Genomic DNA, 11,840 nt, shown 5'->3' with positions numbered 1-11,840 from the left:
TTTTAAAATCCGCATGTAAACAAAGGAAATATTGAACTTAATTTCAATATTACTTTCATTGAACTTATCAAAATAGAAAGCTTATATTCTTATGTACGTTCTTCTCATATTAGGCTTTAGAGGGGGGGGGGGGGGGGGTTGCTAATCAGTAATGAAATGATAAGAATTTAAAGGGTTATGTATACCCCCCTTCTCCTCACCCCACAGACTTAATTAACCCAAAGAGAGAGAGGGAGAGGGGACAATGGCTGTTTATTACACATAGTCCCCTTTTTCTCATTTGCCAGCTTAACAACTTTGGGGAACTTCAGTGAAGTCCTTTTGGTTGGATCATTAAGATGAGTGTCCAAACGTTTAAACCATTAATTGAAATCTACATAATGGGTAATTTCATGTATCATTATTGGAATTATTGGCCATTGTCTCATCCCTGAGTTATATCTTTACCCCCCCCCCCACCTTTATTTATACATTTTATGAAAGGGACCATAGCTCTAAGAAGACCTCCCCCCCCCTTTAAAAATAACCTTTAAACAAATACTAAACATTCCTAAAACTCTTTTTAGAAATATCCCTTGAAAGAAGTACACATATCTTGCTAATTTTGATTTGTGTCATTCTTGTTATATTAACTTTTTACCAATTGCCTTCAAGCAAAATATTTTATGTAGAAAAATGTTTTTAATATTATCTAAAGTTAACAATGTTCACACGTCACGAAAAGAGACATTTTATCTTTAAAAAAAGACATAATATTGATGTACATCCCTTATGAATGATGATACACAAAACTACCCGTGTGTAGAATACAATTAGTGGTTAAAACGTTTGTACACTCTACTTAATGAACCAACCAATCAAAATGTATAAAAAGTCTTCAAAGTTGTTAAGCCAACGAAAAAGAAAACGTTGTTATAAAACTTTGAGGACTAGTGAAATAAACAGCCCAATGTCTTCTCCCTCCGTGAATGTCAACTCCTTACATTTAGGCTTAACATCTTTGTATGTTTTTTTTACACATTTTATAACTTATCAATGTATACACCTCCCCACCCCCCCCCCCCCCATCCCCGGAAAAACACTGTTCACGCCACGTATTTTCCCTTTTTCATAAAACATTTCCCTTTCCTCACGAAAACTTGTGGTTATAACATGTTTTTATGGTCTACAGTTTTATTACTAATAACATGCTATAATAATGGATTTATAGAATATACGTGGATATTATGACAGGGAAAAAAATAGGTTGCTATTTTTCTTGCCATTTATTGGTCAGTTGGTTTATCCATTAGGAGAGGGTGGGGTTAATGGGGTGGAGGAAGGATTTTTTTGACCTGCTACAAGTTCCACTTTATTAGAGAACATGCTAATATGATGTAAGATCCAAGTAATAATAAATCCATTGCTAAAATTATTGAACAAGTTATTTGAATATTGCTTACCTACTAATGGTTACGCTCCTAGAGGTTTTTTAGGGGCTCTTAAGGAAATTAGGGAGGAGAGTCTACCTTCAACTTTCAATTTCTATGAGAAGCTTCACTGCAAAGGAGAACCCTATCGGTTCAGCGGTAGGCGAGATCCTTTTGTACACACAGACAGACATAATCTGTTACTTTTATATAGGGATAGAATTATGATAGAATATTCCTATTTCATTTAAAACCTTCAGGTCAGTTCATTGACTTTAATTCTCTTATTTGAAGATTATTGAAGGGGGATATCACAAGGACTCTGGCAGGAAATTGACAACTTATTCATACGTACTGTACTAAATCAATCTTTACGTGGACTAATTTAACCAAATTAGGGTTTTTTTAGGTTTTTGATAATTCATACAACCCCCTTAAGTTATTCATTACAATAGAATAAAATTTTAAAATTTATTTACTGTGTAAATATGCATAAATATGACGTTTTTACTGACAATTAGGTTGATTTTTACTCAAAGCATTTTTCTTGTAGACAATAAAATGATTATAACTTTCGTTCTATTTAAGATAAATTGTTGAAATAAAAAGTATTTTCAATTTTATTATGCTGAGAAGTCACTTATTGGTTTTAAGAAATAATAAACCCCTTTGAGTTGGGGAGGGGGGGGGGGTTCGTTGAGTATCGAAATAATGAAACTAATGTAAATTTCTTTTTATGGTGGGTTTTAATGATTTATATAGCAGCCAAACTGTTTTTAGGCAATACCCCTTTGTCTGTCTGTCCCTCTGTCTGTCTGTTTTTTTTTGTCTGTCTGTCACTCCACTTGTCAGTCTATCTGTCTAACTGCCTCTTTTTCGGATTTCAATGAATCATCTAGCATAGCCTAATTCTAATTTGTTAATGCCTCAAAACTGTCTGTCTGTCCGTCTGTCTATCTATCCCTCCATCTGTCTGATCATTCACAGGTTCTCTATTGGATTTTATTTAATGAATTGTCTATTATGGCCAAACTGTAATTTGATCATTCTTCTTGCCTGTCTCGTCTATCTGCTGAGTTTCTACCATTGGTCTAACAGACTGATTCACTTAATTAACCCCTTACGGTCGGGCCCCTTACCGCACCTTAATCAGTCGGGGGGGGGGGGGGCTTCCCCCCCCCCTATTATCTCAGTTCCTTTTAGAGCTAGTAAGCTAAAATTTTTTGTGCAAGTCCCCTTGAGATATTTAAGGTTAAGGATATTTTGCAGTTGTTAGATAACTAACTTTTAGATTTTAAGTCGCCCCCCTGCCGCCAACCCCTAGCCCTCCGGGGCTCCAAAAAATCCTAAAAATGAACCTAACCTTAATTTTCTCAGAAACCATTTGACTAATAGGGATGATTTCTTAAACTTAAGCTTTTATGATTATAAACTAACTCCTAGTTTATAAGTCACCCCCTTGAAAATAAAGGTTAGGTTCATTTTTATGGGTTTTTTGTATCCCCGGAGGACTAGGGGTTAGCAGCAGGGGGGTGACTTCTATACCAAAAGCTAGTTTATAACCTTAAAGGCTTAAGTTTAAGAATTTATCTCTATTGGTCAAATGGTTTCTGAGAAAATTAAGGTTAGGTTCTTTTTTAGGGTTTTTTTGAGGCCCGGAGGGCTAGGAGTAGGCGGCAGGGGGGTGACTTCTAAACTAGAAGTTAGTTTATAACTATAAAAGCTTAAGTTTAAGAAATCATCCCTATTGGTCAAATGGTTTCTGAGAAAATTAAGGTTATGTTTATTTTTAGGGGGGTTTTGAGCCCCAGGGGGCTAGGGGATGGGGGTAGGGGGTTGACTTTGAAACCATAAGATGTTCAAACCCCTAAAAGCTTAAGTCCAAAAAATTTGCATGGTTCATCAAGTGGTTCCGGAGAACCCCCCCCCCCCCCCCCAGCATCAAAAAAGCTTCAGTTATGTCCCCCTTTTAAACATAAGCTTTTCTTATATGTCAACATAACATATCTAAATTTCATAGAGATCCGCAGCCGTTTTCCCTGCTGACATTTATATTTGATATTTCTAATATAAAATTTACTTAAAGATAAACATTTTCTGTAAAAAAATTGTTCTTCTAGCTTCAAAAATAAGAAAATTACAGCCGTTTAAAATTTTTAAGTAAAAAAGGTTGTTAAATAAAAAGGTGAACTAAGCAAAAATTGACTTTGACTTGATAAAAGGTCGGAAATTTATTATCAAACAGGGGACTTGCACAAAAAAGATTTAGCCCTCTAGGTCTAATAGGAACTGAGATAATAGGGGGGGAGCGTTGAACGCCCACCCCATCACCAACCGATTAAGGTGCGGCAAGGGGCCCGACTGTTAAGGGTTAATAATACATATTTAATAATTCATATTAAAATCGATAATACTGTAAAAATGGTTGAATGCTTGTTTCAATAGAAAATTAGATTTAACTAATAATAATGTTGAATCTTGTACCAGGAGATAAACAAATAACCTTGTGTTGCAATAAAAAATAAAAAAAATTATCCAATTTACTTATGAAAAAAAGTGTAATACTGTATCTATAATCTTTTTGTACATAAATGATAATAATATCAGGTTATATTCCATTAATTTATAACCACCTAAATTTTTTGACACTTACAACTTTTAACAGCTCCCTTTAACCAAAATCAAGGATAGTTTATTTAAGTATGTCACCAAAACTTCATTACATAAGTAATACATTTTTACAAACTTTAAAAAGAGGATTGGGAAATATCTCTCTCCCCAACATTAACTTTAATCACTATTGTAAACAATATTAAAAGTTATAAATATATATCAATCAAGATCTTTAGAGGTATTAACTGTGGTTTAATTACATATGTATGAGAGCTCCTTCTTGTGTCAATCACTTTTATTTACTGATTAAAATTTGTACAGTACAGTTGTACAGAATATTGCAAGATTTTTTTTAGTTAAGTCTGGAAATTAATGATTAATTTATCTAAAAATAGATAGCATAGAATTATCTTAATCAGTGGCTTAATTTTATACACCCGCCTTAAACACCTCCCCCCCCCCACTCTTTATTTTAAGGGGTGTAAATTTATTTCCTTTACACCCCCTTGGAATTTATAGAGGGGTGTATCTGAGGGTGTAGGCTCTTGTCAAGAGGGTGGACATGGGTGGACACCTAGGGAGGTGTATCCATCCCCCTTAATTTAACAAGGGTGGTGTAAACAACCCCTACACCAACCTTTTGCACGCCTTTGATCTTAACTATACTTTTAGTGTACATAAAGTTGTGAATTCAGTAACTATTCTACAAAAATTATCTTCCTAAATTGATATATGATTTTCAGGGTAATCTCCGGTGGACTAAACATTAAAATTTTATGGAAACAAAGATATCTTTGGAACATGCATGACTTGAAATTATCCCCCCTTTGTACTCAATACGCATTTTTTGTTCTAAGTGCGTCAATTTTGCGTTTAAAGATACCCTTAGTTTAAGCATTAATTTCTCCAAAAAATGATGAAAAAAGAAAATTTTTTTTTTGATAAAATGATAAAAGTATATGTAAAATGAAATAACCAGCAAAAAAAATTACAAAATTACGTTAAATAGAACGAAAATTAGAGCGTTTTATATGCCTTATAAAATGCGTATTTCTCATGAAAATTGTAACGATTTAGTGTATTGAGTAAAATATTTACAAACTTCCCGCTTTTATAAGAAGCTAGAGCCTTTGTGATATATATGTATTAAAATTAAATAGTTAGGTAGAAAGAATATTTTCGGTTTATTGATTATTATAATGTAAATTGCATTTTTTAAATAGCTTGCAACATTCTTTTGGGTTGTCTGTGCTAGAATTTACTATTCTAGTATACTTTTTACTTTTATAGCATGTTATTTTGATACTAAACGCATTACATTTATCAAAGATTTTTTTCCCCTGCGTTAATCTATGGTTTTTTGTACAATCTTTTTTAATATGGAGGGAGTTGGCATCAACCTGTTTATTACACTAGTCCCTAAAGTTTTATAACAACGTTTTATTATTTTTTTGGCTTAACAACTTTGAATGTTTCATTAAGTTGAGTGTCCAAACGTTTCAACTAACTGTTATCTTTAGAAGAGGTATTTTGGTGTATCAGCATTGGAAATTTATCGGCCATATTGTATTATCCCTTTAGATCCCTGATTTTTTAAAATGAAATGTAGTGTAAAAAATATGTTTTTACTTCATATTTTGGCCATGTTTTAAAAGTCTTTGTGAATTAACCATTTTTCTGTAGATGATTTAAACACGCCTTAGATTACATAATGTGAAAATTGTTAAATTCCTTTTTTTCTTAGTGGAGCATGAATATACCCCCAGGGGTCTAAAGGGATACGACAATGGCCAATAAAATGATGTGCATCCCCAATGATGATGCTTAAAATTACCCTTTCTATAGAAAACAATTAGTGGTTGAAACGTTTGGACGTTTTTAATATATAGTTAATTCTGTGGAAATCTATTCAGTATTCAACCTTACCAAATTTAAAAATCCTATCCTCTTCTAAATATTATTAAATCTATAGATGGGATGGGAGAGGGGTTTGTAAAATGAAAAAGCGCTTCATTAGCAGTTTAAGGTAAATTGCCCAATAATTAATGTGATTTATAAACAATTTTGAATTGCTAAAAACATACCTAACTGGTTTCTATCCATGAACTAAAAATCTTAAAAACAAATAGCAAAACATTACATTTTTTTTTGACAGAGAGGAAGGTAAATCCTTACATAAAAGTAACAGGATGTCTGTGTGTTGTTTCTCTGAGAATATCGCTAACAGCTGACCCGATATGGTTCTCCATTATACAGTAAAGCTTCTCATTTGTCTAGGGAAGATTAACAATAACAAAATTTCCTAGAATAGGTAGAAAAAATGACCCCCCCCCCCCTCATAAATATCGTTTTTTTTTTAAAAACAAATATACAAAAGACATTATATGCATAGGAGATGTTAAATTAGGTAAATTGTCCTATCATTGTATCCTTTTTTCATAGCTTTTGTGGTAGATTGTTTTGTATTTTAGCAAGTTTAAATTTCACCCTTTTGTCCCCTATGTCTAAAATATTTCACATTTGAGAAGGTACTAGATTTAGACAAAAATTATACACTCAAATCAAAACCAGTTTTGGTAAATTGCTGTAATTTTATCTCTATGATCAAAATGCCCTATTTTCATTAGTCTAGCTTGAAGGCCCCTAGCATCAAGGGAAAATAGTAGTAAAATAGCCTAAAACTATCCCAAGTTTTTAAAATAAATAAGCCTAGACCCTTTCCAAGAGAAGTGAAGCTTACCTAAAATTGAGAACTCAATCAGTTCACCCCAACTAAAAAACAAACAAAAACAAATCTATGGATTTTACATAACAAAAATTTGCACATTGGTTCGTTTTAAAAATTATCCTATCATTTAAATTTTACAGTTAGACTAAGCATACATAACTTACGTACCTATTTTTAAATGAAAATGGCACAACTACCTAACAAAAAAGAAAAGATTTAGTTTTTGTTTTAATAATATCGTCCTGATTAGCATTATTCTTTTTAAAATCCTTGTCAGTTTTTTTCTCAGAATGATTTGCCTTTTCCTAAACAATTTTAATAAATGGGTTTCTTTTTTGTTATAGGTACACATATTATTGTGTACATTTTAAAATCTGAGGTAATTAAAACCTGTAGGTATGTTGATATATTTTTTTTAAGTGACTGAGCCTCAAGCATCTAGGATATCTTATATCTAAAAATGGACAGTCAAAACCAGACCTATGTTCAATCGGTTCATTATTTATCAAAATCTTAAGCTACAGACAAGAAAATCTTTCTCTTTATAAAAAAGGACATTTTAACTTCTAGTTCAACTTGTAACAGAACTAAAAGCGTAATAATAATGGAAGTACGGACTTACTAAAGCTATGTATAGAGTAGTTACGCTACAAATAACGCCCTTTTAGTCACTTCCGTAGTAGTTTAATATTTGTCTAATTAACAGAGCTCAAAGGATAGATAAATAAGTAGACCGTCCAACAATGACCAGGAATCTTAAGGGATAAGATAATGGATGATGAATTGATTTATATTCCCAATGATGATATACGAAATTACCCCTTCAGTAGATTAAAATTATTGGTTGATAAGTTTAGATAATACCAAAGTAACCAACCATAATTTTTTTATAAACTTAGATTAAAAGTGGAGAGTCGACCTATCTTATAAGCTATAGCGAATCAGCTATCACTACAAGTTAACAATTATCCTATTATATAGTAAGTAGTAAGGATTTTATTGTCTGAAGCTTAAGATCTCGGTATTATCCTCTTAGAAATTTTTTTTTCAATATTGAAAATTTGAGTTCCCCTCCCCCCCCCCCCCCCACCGACAGCGAACTATGAACTCTGGCCGCAGCGCTCGGCTCCCTAGCCTGCCTAGCCGCAGCGCTCGGCCCCCTTGCCTGCCTAGCCGCAGCGCTCGGCTCCCTAGCCTAAAACCTAACCTAACCTAAAATAGTTGTTCGTCGGTAGTCGGGGGGGGGGGGGTGGCGGGTACAAAATTGAAAAAAGTTGAAAAAAAATTTTCTAAGAGGATAACGATATAATTACTGAACCGAATAGGTTTTCTATTGTAGGTAGGCTTTATACAGGTCCTATGATGGATTTAGGCTAATACATAGTCCCTAGATGCTAGGGATACAGCAGCTTGTTATTATTGTACTATCAATTACCACTTACAATTTTATCAGACTCAGATATAAAATCATTTTTTACTAATTTTATTTTTCTCTATTTTCCTTAATAAAAAATGCTCTCTTTGTGTCTAAAACTGTTTAGACGAGGGTAGGGATAGGCCAAGGAAATTAATTATAATAGTAACAGGGTGTATGTCTGTCTTTGTCCAAAGTGTTCAATATATCATGGAGGGAGGGGACATTGCACTGTTTATTACAACAGTCCCCAAAGTATTATAATTTTCTTCTTGATTGGCTTAACAACTTAGGGGACTTTTATAGAATTATGATTGGTAGGGTCATTAAGTTAAGAGTCCAAACTTTTCAACCATTAGTTTTAATCTACAGAAGGGGTACATTTGTGTATCATCATTGGAAGTTTTCATCAATTAATTGATCATTTTCTTTTCCCTTTTTATGTTTAATAATTTTAACTGATTTACCTAGCATTGTTTTAAACTAAGAAAACAAAACATTTTGTCTGAATTATTCCAATCCTAGATGACTGGGTTGTTCTATACTGTATTTATGTAGTCATGTTAAATCTTCGTGTTAATACGAATTTAAATGTTTTTCTAAAAACAAAAAAAAGTCTGATAAGCAATTAGAATCTAATCAAATGCAAAATGCTTCGTCCCTAGCCTCTCGGAAAAGGAAAGTCAGGAAAATAGCCTAAAACCACATCAATACATTTATAAAGCGTCCCTGAAAAAAATAACCTATTTAGACAAGCAATTTATGAGATCTTTACACAGCGGTCTAAGGCCGGACATTTCGCCAAAAATCAACATTGGAATTCCTCACAATTATTAATTTATTTTGAAAATATATATCTCATATATCTCATATGAAACCGAAGAGTTTTTGTCTTTTCAACTACTGGTTGATGAATTATGAATTTTGAAACATGAAGGTTCAGGATTATTTTCACGTCATGAATTTTGCCTTTTGAATATTCACCATCTTTGGAAAAAATATTTTTTTTCAGTGTTACATTGATACAATGAAGTTTCTTAACCTATTTATATTCATAATATTACATGATATATTAGGAAACTAAGGTTTTAGATTTTTAAAAAACTAATTTTATCCATTTTATAGTTGCTTTAAAAAAAAAATTTTGTCATTTCCTAAATATTTTTGCAAAAAATTTTGGCAATAATTTTCAGTTTTTTAAGATTTTCACCAAAAACCGGGCCCCGCAACATACCAAACCATATATTATTCTTATTATACAGGTATAATGCCAGAGTTTCATGTTTAGTTTAGGTTGTTGCAGGGCCCGGTTTCTTTCAAAATTTTAACTTTAATTTTAGGGGCCAGACTCTAAAATTCCAATATAAGAAAAACATTTTTTTACAATTTTTTTATTTCCTCTGTTAATTTTAATTTCTGATGCATTTTAACTGCCCACAAAGAGCCTATGCTAGATTAAGAGACTTTCAGATTTAAAATGAATGTTTTAATTTTTTTAAGGGGGGGGGGGAGGTTTAATGCATCTTTTTCTTAATCCATGCGCAAATGGCACTTAAAATCGGAATTTCGTTATTAAACTTGGCATGAGTATTCCTTGGTAGGCCTATTTTCCATAAATCAAACAAAAAGGTGGAAAAGTGATGGCTAACGGCTGGTGGCTCAGCCGTATAGCCTTTTTTGGCCAATTTCAGGGCAAATCCATTAGTTATTACGTAGGAAACAACTTCTTGAAACATAGTTTTGCTTTTATTCATGTTAAATGTTACCAATAACCATTTTAAAAATTTCTTGTACCAGCCACTTAACGGCTAGAGAACCAGTTGAAAACGGCTGAGAGTGGCCAAGAGTATGATGTGTAGATAGGGGCTTGTGTCGTGTCAAGGGGTAGGTTTTCATGGGTGCTAAGCTTAAAAATACTCTCAAAAATAGTGGGGGCTAATTCATATGGCAGCTGGGTAACGGCTGCTGCTCAGCTGATGCCATTTTACAAGACTATTTAATGATATTTTAACATCAAATGTTTAGGTATAGTCCCTATCCTAAACTAAAATAACCTAACAAAAGCCATCTTAAAAATACGACGAATAGCCCCTTAAAGTGCGTTGCCACGAAATGGACTATTCCCAAATATTTCAGTAGAATTAAACTTCTTCAATGAATTTTCATATTCTAATTAATTTTATTGGATATATTAATAACAAAATTTTACAATTTCTAGATTTAGCTATTAAACAGCTTAAAACATTAGGTACTAGATTAAGTATTATTACTTATCTAAGAGAAAATAACTTCGTAAAAAGGTGAAGAATCTTTAATTAGTTGTATCAAATGTATGTTGCACAAATTTTGGTGATTGGGCATTTACCTTTATATAATCATTTCTACAGTAATGTTTATTAATGCTGCAAGGTTTTTAAACGTTTTATTGCTTAGAAACATCGAATTTAGGCTATCTGTCACTTAAGAAAATAGTATGAAAATATGAAATTTTAGCTAAGTTTCAAAGTATTTTCTAGACCAGTTGGCTTTTGTTTTTCTTTTCTAAATGAATATACAAGTTGTATTGAGTAATAATAAGGGGCAGGCTTTTTATTTTGAACGATTCTATCAACTACAAGCTGGGAAAATTGACTTTGAGTAGAGGTAGGTGAAATGTCCACCAAAATGCCAAAATAGACCACTGTGCTTTAGCTTCAAACAAAAAAACTTAAAAATTTTTAGATTATAAGGAATTCGCGAACTAGGTTCTAACTTGATAGAACGATTATAGCATGCTAAAATTAGCAACATGAACAATCCCTATCTCTATATATGCTTAAAAATCACATAATAAAAATAAACACGAAATGAATACCAATTTTGTCAGCCCGGACTTCCAAAATTTGGCCCCTCAGGGTTAACAAAACTGGTTTAAAATTAAAGTTTTTCATTTTAATATCCACGTCTATAATACGATACGATAAATAACTATTATGCTAATATGTGTCTTTTCCGTTATTTAAAAAACACACTTTTTGCTTTCACAGCGTATTTTACACAGAGAGAGCTCAGTTGATTGATAGATACATTAGTGAGAACATCATTTTTCATTAATTTATAGTTAAATACAAAAAAAAATTCTAATTTTTAAGTAAAAAATCATCGAAGATTAAAAAGATTAGGTGTATAATAATGTATATAAAACTAAGCTATAAAGGTTTGAATAGGTAATCATTTTATCTAGTTATTTTATTTTAAAAAAACAAAAAGTTTTATATTATTCATAAACTGAATCCGCATATAAAAGTGACAGGGTGTTTGTCAGTCTGTGTGTACCAAATAATCTTGCTAACCGAGGCTTAATGATTCTCTTTTAGATTGAAGCTTTCCCTAGGTCTTGGGAAGATTTATAACTATTTTTGGGTTGGTTATATGCTTTGTATGTCATCTTCAATAGCAGCCGAGAAAATTACATTTCCCCCCATATAGTGTTACCAAATAACGGACTGCCTGACGGACATGATATACATGGTGAATTATAGAGTAGCTTCGCTACTAAAAAGGTAGGCTAGCTAAGATTTCATAATTATGAATCTAAATTTGGAATTTCCAAAGTGACGATGAATAAAGAAACACTTTATTGATATAGGATGTCCTTAGCCTCTAGGGGCTTTGTTAAAGACCACCCCCCCCCCCT

Source organism: Acartia tonsa, chromosome 11 (assembly GCF_053477335.1).
Source record: "Acartia tonsa isolate MP-2025a chromosome 11, ASM5347733v1, whole genome shotgun sequence".
In the NCBI taxonomy this organism is placed as follows: domain Eukaryota; kingdom Metazoa; phylum Arthropoda; class Copepoda; order Calanoida; family Acartiidae; genus Acartia; species Acartia tonsa.
The sequence above is the reverse complement of the archived record's forward strand: the minus strand, read 5'-3'. Positions refer to the sequence as shown.